The following is a 13,344-nucleotide window of genomic DNA, read 5'->3' as shown; positions in this document are numbered from 1 at the left end:
ACACACAACAGGGGAGCACGTGTCTCCACTCACCTCCATACACACAACAGGGGCGCATGTGTCTCCACTCACCTCCATACACACAACAGAGGAGTACGTGTCTCCACTCACCTCCATACACACAACAGGGGAGCGCGTGTCTCCACTCACCTCCATGCACACAACAGGGGAACAGGTGTCTCCACTCACCTCTATACACACAACAGGGGCGCACTTGTCTCCACTCACCTCTGTACACACAACAGGGGCGCACTTGTCTCCACTCACCTCTGTACACACAACAGGGGAGCACGTGTCTCCACTCACCTCCATACACACAACAGGGGCGCATGTGTCTCCACTCACCTCCATACACACAACAGGGGTGCAGGTGTCTCCACTCACCTCCATACACACAACAGGGGAGCAGGTGTCTCCACTCACCTCCATACACACAACAGGGGAGCACGTGTCTCCACTCACCTCCATACACACAACAGGGGAGCAGGTGTCTCCACTCACCTCCATACACACAACAGGGGAGCACGTGTCTCCACTCACCTCCATACACACAACAGGGGAGCAGGTGTCTCCACTCACCTCCATACACACAACAGGGGAGCAGGTGTCTCCACTCACCTGCATACACACAACAGGGGAGCAGGTGTCTCCACTCACCTCCATACACACAACAGGGGAGCAAGTGTCTCCACTCACCTCCATACACACAACAGTGGAGCACGTGTCTCCACTCACCCCATACACACAACAGGGGAGCATATGTCTCCACTCACCTCCATACACACAACAGAGGTGTACGTGTCTCCACTCACCTCCATACACTCAACAGGGGAGCAGGTGTCTTCACTCACCTCCATAAACACAACAGTGGAGCAGGTGTCTCCACTCACCTCCATACACACAACAGGGGAGCGCATGTCTCCACTCACCTCCATACACACAACAGGGGAACAGGTGTCTCCACTCACCTCTATACACACAACAGGGGCGCACTTGTCTCCACTCACCTCTGTACACACAACAGGGGCGCACTTGTCTCCACTCACCTCTGTACACACAACAGGGGAGCACGTGTCCCCACTCACCTCCATACACACAACAGGGGCGCATGTGTCTCCACTCACCTCCATACACACAACAGAGGAGTACGTGTCTCCACTCACCTCCATACACACAACAGGGGCACGCGTGTCTCCACTCACCTCCATACACACAACAGGGGAGCAGGTGTCTCCACTCACCTCCATACACACAACAGGGGAGCAGGTGTCTCCACTCACCTCCATACACACAACAGGGGAGCACGTGTCTCCACTCACCTCCATACACACAAAAGGGGAGCAGGTGTCTCCACTCACCTCCATACACACAACAGGGGAGCAGGTGTCTCCACTCACCTCCATACACACAACAGGGGAGCAGGTGTCTCCACTCACCTCCATGCACACAACAGGGGTGCACAAGTCTCCACTCACCTCCATACACACAACAGGGGAGCACGTGTCTCCACTCACCCCCATACACACAACAGGGGAGCAGGTGTCTCCACTCACCTCCATACACACAACAGGGAAACAGGTGACTCCACTCACCTCCATACACACAACAGGGGAGCAGGTGTCTCCACTCACCTCCATACACACAACAGTGGAGCACGTGTCTCCACTCACCTCCATACACACAACAGGGGAGCGCATGTCCCCGCTCACCTCCATACACACAACAGGGGAGCAGGTGTCTCCACTCACCTCCATGCACACAACAGGGGTGCACGTGTGTCCACTCACCTCCATACACACAACAGGGGAGCACGTGTCTCCACTCACCTCCATACACACAACAGTGGAGCACGTGTCTCCACTCACCCCATACACACAACAGGGGAGCATATGTCTCCACTCACCTCCATACACACAACAGAGGTGTACGTGTCTCCACTCACCTCCATGCACTCAACAGGGGAGCAGGTGTCTTCACTCACCTCCATAAACACAACAGTGGAGCAGGTGTCTCCACTCACCTCCATACACACAACAGGGGAGCGCATGTCTCCACTCACCTCCATACACACAACAGGGGAACAGGTGTCTCCACTCACCTCTATACACACAACAGGGGCGCACTTGTCTCTACTCACCTCTGTACACACAACAGGGGCGCACTTGTCTCCACTCACCTCTGTACACACAACAGGGGAGCACGTGTCCCCACTCACCTCCATACACACAACAGGGGCGCATGTGTCTCCACTCACCTCCATACACACAACAGAGGAGTACGTGTCTCCACTCACCTCCATACACACAACAGGGGCACGCGTGTCTCCACTCACCTCCATACACACAACAGGGGAGCAGGTGTCTCCACTCACCTCCATACACACAACAGGGGAGCACGTGTCTCCACTCACCTCCATACACACAAAAGGGGAGCAGGTGTCTCCACTCACCTCCATACACACAACAGGGGAGCAGGTGTCTCCACTCACCTCCATACACACAACAGGGGAGCAGGTGTCTCCACTCACCTCCATGCACACAACAGGGGTGCACAAGTCTCCACTCACCTCCATACACACAACAGGGGAGCACGTGTCTCCACTCACCCCCATACACACAACAGGGGAGCAGGTGTCTCCACTCACCTCCATACACACAACAGGGAAACAGGTGACTCCACTCACCTCCATACACACAACAGGGGAGCAGGTGTCTCCACTCACCTCCATACACACAACAGTGGAGCACGTGTCTCCACTCACCTCCATACACACAACAGGGGAGCGCATGTCCCCGCTCACCTCCATACACACAACAGGGGAGCAGGTGTCTCCACTCACCTCCATGCACACAACAGGGGTGCACGTGTGTCCACTCACCTCCATACACACAACAGGGGAGCACGTGTCTCCACTCACCTCCATACACACAACAGGGGAACAGGTGTCTCCACTCACCTCTATACACACAACAGGGGCGCACTTGTCTCCACTCACCTCTGTACACACAACAGGGGCGCACTTGTCTCCACTCACCTCCATACACACAACAGGGGAGCGCATGTCCCCACTCACCTCCATGCACACAACAGGGGTGCACGTGTGTCCACTCACCTCCATACACACAACAGGGGAGCACGTGTCTCCACTCACCTCCATACACACAACAGGGGAGCACGTGTCTCCACTCACCTCCATACACACAACAGTGGAGCACGTGTCTCCACTCACCCCATACACACAACAGGGGAGCATATGTCTCCACTCACCTCCATACACACAACAGAGGTGTACGTGTCTCCACTCACCTCCATGCACTCAACAGGGGAGCAGGTGTCTTCACTCACCTCCATAAACACAACAGTGGAGCAGGTGTCTCCACTCACCTCCATACACACAACAGGGGAGCGCATGTCTCCACTCACCTCCATACACACAACAGGGGAACAGGTGTCTCCACTCACCTCTATACACACAACAGGGGCGCACTTGTCTCTACTCACCTCTGTACACACAACAGGGGCGCACTTGTCTCCACTCACCTCTGTACACACAACAGGGGAGCACGTGTCCCCACTCACCTCCATACACACAACAGGGGCGCATGTGTCTCCACTCACCTCCATACACACAACAGAGGAGTACGTGTCTCCACTCACCTCCATACACACAACAGGGGCACGCGTGTCTCCACTCACCTCCATACACACAACAGGGGAGCAGGTGTCTCCACTCACCTCCATACACACAACAGGGGAGCACGTGTCTCCACTCACCTCCATACACACAAAAGGGGAGCAGGTGTCTCCACTCACCTCCATACACACAACAGGGGAGCAGGTGTCTCCACTCACCTCCATACACACAACAGGGGAGCAGGTGTCTCCACTCACCTCCATGCACACAACAGGGGTGCACAAGTCTCCACTCACCTCCATACACACAACAGGGGAGCACGTGTCTCCACTCACCCCCATACACACAACAGGGGAGCAGGTGTCTCCACTCACCTCCATACACACAACAGGGAAACAGGTGACTCCACTCACCTCCATACACACAACAGGGGAGCAGGTGTCTCCACTCACCTCCATACACACAACAGTGGAGCACGTGTCTCCACTCACCTCCATACACACAACAGGGGAGCGCATGTCCCCGCTCACCTCCATACACACAACAGGGGAGCAGGTGTCTCCACTCACCTCCATGCACACAACAGGGGTGCACGTGTGTCCACTCACCTCCATACACACAACAGGGGAGCACGTGTCTCCACTCACCTCCATACACACAACAGGGGAACAGGTGTCTCCACTCACCTCTATACACACAACAGGGGCGCACTTGTCTCCACTCACCTCTGTACACACAACAGGGGCGCACTTGTCTCCACTCACCTCCATACACACAACAGGGGAGCGCATGTCCCCGCTCACCTCCATACACACAACAGGGGAGCAGGTGTCTCCACTCACCTCCATGCACACAACAGGGGTGCACGTGTGTCCACTCACCTCCATACACACAACAGGGGAACAGGTGTCTCCACTCACCTCCATACACACAACAGGGGAACAGGTGTCTCCACTCACCTCTATACACACAACAGGGGCGCACTTGTCTCCACTCACCTCTGTACACACAACAGGGGCGCACTTGTCTCAACTCACCTCTGTACACACAACAGGGGAGCACGTGTCTCCACTCACCTCCATACACACAACAGGGGCGCATGTGTCTCCACTCACCTCCATAAACACAACAGAGGAGTACGTGTCTCCACTCACCTCCATACACACAACAGGGGCACGCGTGTCTCCACTCACCTCCATACACACAACAGGGGAGCAGGTGTCTCCACTCACCTCCATACACACAACAGGGGAGCAGGTGTCTCCACTCACCTCCATACACACAACAGGGGAGCACGTGTCTCCACTCACCTCCATACACACAACAGGGGAGCAGGTGTCTCCACTCACCTCCATACACACAAAAGGGGAGCAGGTGTCTCCACTCACCTCCATACACACAACAGGGGAGCAGGTGTCTCCACTCACCTCCATACACACAACAGGGGAGCAGGTGTCTCCACTCACCTCCATGCACACAACAGGGGTGCACGTGTGTCCACTCACCTCCATACACACAACAGGGGAGCACGTGTCTCCACTCACCTCCATACACACAACAGGGGAGCAGGTGTCTCCACTCACCTCCATACTCACAACAGGGAAGCAGGTGACTCCACTCACCTCCATACACACAACAGGGGAGCAGGTGTCTCCACTCACCTCCATACACACAACAGTGGAGCACGTGTCTCCACTCACCTCCATACACACAACAGGGGAGCGCATGTCCCCACTCACCTCCATACACACAACAGGGGAGCAGGTGTCTCCACTCACCTCCATGCACACAACAGGGGTGCACGTGTCTCCACTCACCTCCATACACACAACAGGGGAGCACGTGTCTCCACTCACCTTCATACACACAACAGGGGAGCAGGTGTCTCCACTCACCTCCATACTCACAACAGGGCAGCACGTGTCTCCACTCACCTCCATGCACACAACAAGGGCGCGCATGTCTCCATTCACCTCCATACACACAACAGGGGCGCACGTGTCTCCACTCACCTCCATACACACAACAGGGGCGCACATGTCTCCACTCACCTCCATACACACAACAGGGGCGCAGGTGTCTCCACTCACCTCCATACACACAACAGGGGCGCACGTGTCTCCACTCACCTCCATGCACACAACAGGGGACCAGGGGTCTCCACTCACCTCCATACACACAACAGGGGAGCATGTGTCTCCACTCACCTCCGTACACACAACAGGGGCGCATGTGACTCCACTCACCTCCATACACACAACAGGGGAGCAGGTGTCTCCACTCACCTCCATGCACACAACAGGGGCGCACTTGTCTCCACTCACCTCTGTACACACAACAAGGGAGCACGTGTCTCCACTCACCTCCATATACACAACAGGGGAGCAGGTGTCTCCACTCACCTCCATACACACAATAGGGGCGCACGTGTCTCAACTCACCTCCATACACACAACAGGGGAGCGCGTGTCTCCACTCACCTCCATGCACACAACAGGGGAACAGGTGTCTCCACTCACCTCTATACACACAACAGGGGCGCACTTGTCTCCACTCACCTCTGTACACACAACAGGGGCGCATTTGTCTCCACTCACCTCTGTACACACAACAGGGGAGCACGTGTCTCCACTCACCTCCATACACACAACAGGGGCCATGTGTCTCCACTCACCTCCATACACACAACAGAGGAGTACGTGTCTCCACTCACCTCCATACACACAACAGGGGAGCGCGTGTCTCCACTCACCTCCATGCACACAACAGGGGAACAGGTGTCTCCACTCACCTCTATACACACAACAGGGGCGCACTTGTCTCCACTCACCTCTGTACACACAACAGGGGCGCACTTGTCTCCACTCACCTCTGTACACACAACAGGGGAGCACGTGTCTCCACTCACCTCCATACACACAACAGGGGCGCATGTGTCTCCACTCACCTCCATACACACAACAGGGGAGCAGGTGTCTCCACTCACCTCCATACACACAACAGGGGAGCAGGTGTCTCCACTCACCTCCATACACACAACAGGGGAGCACGTGTCTCCACTCACCTCCATACACACAACAGGGGAGCAGGTGTCTCCACTCACCTCCATACATACAACAGGGGAGCACGTGTCTCCACTCACCTCCATACACACAACAGGGGAGCAGGTGTCTCCACTCACCTCCATACACACAACAGGGGAGCAGGTGTCTCCACTCACCTGCATACACACAACAGGGGAGCAGGTGTCTCCACTCACCTCCATGCACACAACAGGGGTGCACGAGTCTCCACTCACCTCCATACACACAACAGGGGAGCACGTGTCTCCACTCACCCCCATACACACAACAGGGGAGCAGGTGTCTCCACTCACCTCCATACACACAACAGGGAAGCAGGTGACTCCACTCACCTCCATACACACAACAGGGGAGCAGGTGTCTCCACTCACCTCCTTACACACAACAGTGGGGCACGTGTCTCCACTCACCTCCATACACACAACAGGGGAGCGCATGTCCCCACTCACCTCCATACACACAACAGGGGAGCAGGTGTCTCCACTCACCTCCATGCACACAACAGGGGTGCACGTGTCTCCACTCACCTCCATACACACAACAGGGGAGCACGTGTCTCCACTCACCTCCATACACACAACAGGGGAGCAGGTGTCTCCACTCACCTCCATACTCACAACAGGGCAGCACGTGTCTCCACTCACCTCCATACACACAACAGGGGAGCAGGTGTCTCCACTCACCTCCATACACACAACAGGGGAGCAAGTGTCTCCACTCACCTCCATACACACAACAGTGGAGCACGTGTCTCCACTCACCCCATACACACAACAGGGGAGCACATGTCTCCACTCACCTCCATACACACAACAGAGGTGTACGTGTCTCCACTCACCTCCATACACTCAACAGGGGAGCAGGTGTCTTCACTCACCTCCATAAACACAACAGTGGAGCAGGTGTCTCCACTCACCTCCATACACACAGCAGGGGAGCGCATGTCTCCACTCACCTCCATACACAGAACAGGGGAACAGGTGTCTCCACTCACCTCCATACACACAACAGGGGCGCACTTGTCTCCACTCACCTCTGTACACACAACAGGGGTGCACTTGTCTCCACTCACCTCTGTACACACAACAGGGGAGCACGTGTCTCCACTCACCTCCATACACACAACAGGGGCGCATGTGTCTCCACTCACCTCCATACACACAACAGAGGAGTACGTGTCTCCACTCACCTCCATACACACAACAGGGGCACGCGTGTCTCCACTCACCTCCATACACACAACAGGGGAGCAGGTGTCTCCACTCACCTCCATACACACAACAGGGGAGCAGGTGTCTCCACTCACCTCCATGCACACAACAGGGGTGCACGTGTGTCCACTCACCTCCATACACACAACAGGGGAGCAGGTGTCTCCACTCACCTCCATACACACAACAGGGGAGCAGGTGTCTCCACTCACCTCCATACACACAACAGGGGAGCACGTGTCTCCACTCACCTCCATACACACAACAGGGGAGCAGGTGTCTCCACTCACCTCCATACACACAACAGGGGAGCAGGTGCCTCCACTCACCTCCATACACACAACAGGGGAGCGCATGTCCCCACTCACCTCCATACACACAACAGGGGAGCAGGTGTCTCCACTCACCTAAATACACACAACAGGGGAGCACGTGTCTCCACTCACCTTCATACACACAACAGGGGAGCAGGTGTCTCCACTCACCTCCATACTCACAACAGGGCAGCACGTGTCTCCACTCACCTCCATACACACAACAGGGGAGCAGGTGTCTCCACTCACCTCCATACACACAACAGTGGAGCACGTGTCTCCACTCACCCCATACACACAACAGGGGAGCGCATGTCTCCACTCACCTCCATACACACAACAGAGGTGTACGTGTCTCCACTCACCTCAATACACTCAACAGGGGAGCAGGTGTCTTCACTCACCTCCATAAACACAACAGTGGAGCAGGTGTCTCCACTCACCTCCATACACACAACAGGGGAGCGCATGTCTCCACTCACCTCCATACACACAACAGGGGAACAGGTGTCTCCACTCACCTCTATACACACAACAGGGGCGCACTTGTCTCCACTCACCTCTGTACACACAACAGGGGCGCACTTGTCTCCACTCACCTCTGTACACACAACAGGGGAGCACGTGTCTCCAGTCACCTCCTGTTGGACCTGGGCCTCTTGGCAGGGTCATCCCTAAACTTTTTGCCTTCCTCCAATACTCTCTCTGACCTGTTTTTGTTGGTTTAATGACTCTGGGCACTTTGCCACTGCTGACCAGTGCTAAAGTGCATATGCTCTCCCTGTTGTAAAGTGTACATGTGATTGATGTCCATGATTGGTTCATTGGATTTACTGTTAGTCCCTAGTAAAGTGCACCAGGAGTGCCAGGGCTTGTGAATGCCAATACTGCTAGTGGGCCTGCAGCGCTGGTTGCGCCACCCACAGAAGCAGCCTTAAAATGTGTCTAGGGTCTGCCATTGCAGAACCTGCGTGCAGTCTGGTACTGTCATGCTGGCTGGGCAAGTGCACACACTTGCCAGCCCCTAAACCTTCCCTTAACTTCATATTAGGAACCCCTATGGTAGGCCCGAGGGCAGGGTGCATTTGAAGTGTAAGGTAGAACATGCCCTGATGTGTGTGGCATGTTCTAATAGTGAATTACTGCCAAATTCGTTTTTCACTATTGTAAGGCTACCAGTTCCCTTCTAGGCCAGATGGGCTGCTGGAATTATTACACTCTATAATCCCAGCAGGCTCAGGGAACATGGTAGAAATTAATGTTAAGTATGCCTGAACTCAGAATAATAAAATACTTATTTTAGTAAAGTTTATTTTAATATCCTGTGTTTGCAAATGCTACTTTTAGAAAGTTAGCATTTGCTGGCCTAACCATTTCAGCCCGCCTCTGCCTGGATGTGGATCTGACTGTCTGGTGTGTGTGAGTGACAGGGCTGGGAGTTGACAGGTAGTGAATAGCCAGATGACACCTTAGTGGGTGGTGGGAGTTTCCCCTGAATGATGCATCAGGCTGTGCTCTGCCTCCACAATGCTGGCTCCGCCCTCCTGGGGAGCGACTGATGACTCAGCCTGCACCTGGCCCAGGAAGGACCGAAGCTTGTCAACAAAGTGCTCAAGCTGCCCCTGTCTTCACAATGCCGGCTCCGCCCCCCTGGGGAGCGGCTGATGTGCCTGCCCTCACACTGCATGCAGGAGCCAGAAGTACCCACAACAAGTGCTCAGAGACTGGAGCAGTTATGCAGAGGCCCCCCTGGCCTGCTAGAACAAAAGAAACTGGGTATAAAAGAAGGAGCCCTGCTCCTTGTAAATTAGATCCAGTTTGCGCAAAGAAGAAGCTCTGCCTGAAGAGAAGGACCCTGGAAGCTGCAAGGAGAAGTACTGACTCTGACCCCAAGAGACTGGCCTGTAGTGGGTGCCTTGCTGCTGAAGGAGAGCAGGAGAAGAAAGACTGAAAGACTTTGCTTTTATCCACCTTGTGCTAAAACTTTTACCAAGATCTCCAAGGGCTTGCTGTGAACTTGCCCCCTGACCAGCGCCCCAGGAACAGTGGGCGCTACCCTGTCCCCCTGGAAGAAGGAGCTGCTGTGAGCCAGCAACCTGATCGACACAGCTGCTGAAGGAAAGAGGAGCGCGCCGTGAAAGAATCCCTGCGCCCCTCCTACGAGGCCCTTGGCACCCCGTCCCGCCGAGCACCGCATCTGCTAACTGGCCGACACCAGGTGACACCGAAAGGCCCAGCCTCGCTGGCCTAATCACCGTCCCTACCGCCTGCCTAACTGCGAAGCACCGCAAGAACGGACTTAGCCAAGTATCTGCTGTGACCTGAGAGGCTTGTGTGCGCCTCACGCTGCTACCCGGGGCTCTGCCCCCCCTTTTCCAGGACCTGAGGTGTGTCGCCGTCTACCCGACCCGCGCCGCAACGCCAACCTCCGAGCCAGAGCCGAGCCGCCGCTCGCTCCAACCTCGGGAGGAAGACACCGCGACGTGGACCACCGAGCCGGCCTGCACCCGACCCCTTCAAAAAGACAAAGGTACTGTTTCCCGTCCCGCGGTGCGAGCCGCTGTCCCACTTCGCTCGCACCGCCATCTGCCTCAGCCGAGTCCCCGGAGCCGCGCAGTGAGCGCTCCCCGGGCCCCCGCTCTCTCCCCTGACAGCCGTGCAGCGCGCTCGTCAGGCTGACAGTGACTCCCCGGCCGCCGATCCCGCTAGAGGCGTGAGATTGGGCAGACCGGGTCCGATCGTTGGCGCAGAGAGGCCCTGGCTGATTGAAATTCTTGCTGGAGGAACGTACCAGGACTAGGGAAGAGTCCGCAACCCTTTTTAAAAAGCACCAGAACAATTCTTTTAACGCTGATACAAAGACCTGTGACATAATCAGAGAGTAACTGGAACTATTTTCTTAAACTACGCAAAGACTGTATTTACAAGCCTGATCTAAAGATATATATAAAGAAGATATTTTTACAGAAATACAGTCTAGTGTCATTGTGTGGTGGGTTGATGGTCATTGTGTGTGATGTTGCAAATGTTTAACCCTATGTACTCCAGAGTTTAGCCTAGACTGCTTGCGCCACACTACCTAAAGGGCGAGTAGGGGTTATTTCTGGGAGTAATCCTTTGCCCTGACTTAGAGGAGAGGGTCCCTGCTTGTCGCAAGTACAAACCTGCGCCAACCAGAGACCCCCAATTCTAACATTGGTGGCAGCGGTGGGATCTCGAATTTACATTTGCAGTGTCCATACATTGACTATTGACCATTGCACAGTGATGACAGTCCAGTAACTAAGCCACAGACTTTGTTTTTTTTGGATTTATGATTTGCGAGAAGAGATCTCCATGTGTTTTTGAAGTCATGCCTGTGTCAGTGAAAATGGAAAAGGCAGCATCCATTTCTTCTATTGACTGTGATTGGGAGAAACTAGAAAACTACACCAGGAAACAGCTCAAGAGGTTCTGCAAAAATTTGAACATTTCCATGACCGGACTCCCCAGAAGGGAGCAGTTCCAAAAGGCGCTGAGGGCCTGGGTCAAGGCAAGGAATGCCCCTGGAAAGGATTTTGAATTTGAGCAGGCAGAACAGCAGCTGGAGGGACCCCTGACTCCAGAGTGGAGGGGTGCAACCTCCCCATTGGGTAGCAGTGTTTCTGGCCGAGGTCTGTCGCCAGAGGAGCTGGCGGACAGACGGGCAACCCGAGATCATGAATTGAAGTTGGCAGAGCTGGAAATAAATGGGCAACTGGAGCTAGAATCTAGGAAGTTAGCCCTGGAAGTAATGAAAATGGAGCTTGCGCATGACTTAAGAATGAGGAAACTTGACTTGGAGCTCGAGGGGCTTGAGGCCAAGAGGGCTTCAGCCCAGCAACAAGAAATATGTGTAGCTCACAGATTGAGCTTTGCTGAGTTGGAGGTGGAGTCCAGCTCAGATGGTGGCAGCAACATTAATGTATCTAGGGCAGACAGCATAGCGCGCGCACCTAGAGATATGGCACCTGACTTGGAGGGGGTTAACATACACCAGGAGGTTCAGGGGCATGAGGTAGCTCCAGTAGTGCGCAGCGTCCCTGAAGGGAATAGGGTAGCTGGCGTAGGAGTTCATGGTCCTAGTGGTGGGAGGGATTCCCCCATGGTTGAGGTCCTGGTGGGTGAGTGTAAGGACCGCCCAGAAGAGTGTGGGTTGTGTGACAGAGACAGTTCGCTACTGTCTGGCCAGTCTCAGAAGAATGGTGTGGAGTCTGTGTGTGAGGCGCTGGATGGTGAGGTGAAGGATAATTTGGTTAACCCTACTAGGGGGCTGTGTAATCCAATTGTGGGAGAGCATACTTTAAGTCCCAGTTTTCCAGAGCTATGCCAACACCTGTTTGAGAGTGAGTTCTCTGGCCCCAGGGAGCTCACATTGGAGGCAGACCTTGTGGTGGATTCCCGAGGGTCTGGAGAGGCATTGGGGTGTGATCCTGTGGGGAGTGTCTCAGGTATCTTCCAGCCCAGAGTGGTGGAAGTGGCGCAGAGTAGCCCAGCTAGGTCCTGTAGTAGTGAGATGGGTGTAGGGCCTCACGTCCTGTCCTTAAGGGGAAGGAGTGAGAATGGGTTTTGTCCCGGTAGTGCCCAACCTCAGTCTCAGAGCCTGGATGGTTCTTTAAGGGAACACCAGGTGGGGAGCCTAGGCTGTCCGGATGAGTCACCCGCTGAGGGGGATCCCCCAGTGGCTAGAGAACGTGGAGGCTCTGTAAACAGGGCTCCAGTAGTTCTGGTGACTGGCAGTACCACTCCAGTTGGGAGGGTGCAGAAGTCCAGAAAGAGGGGCGAGAGGGGGAAAGAGTCCCCAGTGGAAGAACCAGTGGGTCAGGGGCCAGCCAGCAGGGCTGCGTCCCCAGTGAATGACCAGGGGGACACCACTTCTGTCCTGGGGGATCTTCCCGCACTGTCAGAGGGACAGGGGTTGGGAGATCCGCGCCGGGCAGGCTGTTGCACGACACATGAGCTATGTGCCACCCTCAGGGGGGGCAGGCGTGCTCCCCGGGAAGTCCTGGTGCGCCAGGCAAGTGTTCAACTGCAGGGTTGGGTCCCTGAGTTGAGAAGCCAGTGTCAGGTGTTGTCTGACCTGG

This window comes from Lissotriton helveticus, chromosome 1_2 (assembly GCF_964261635.1).
Source record: "Lissotriton helveticus chromosome 1_2, aLisHel1.1, whole genome shotgun sequence".
NCBI lineage: Eukaryota > Metazoa > Chordata > Amphibia > Caudata > Salamandridae > Lissotriton > Lissotriton helveticus.
The sequence above is the reverse complement of the archived record's forward strand: the minus strand, read 5'-3'. Positions refer to the sequence as shown.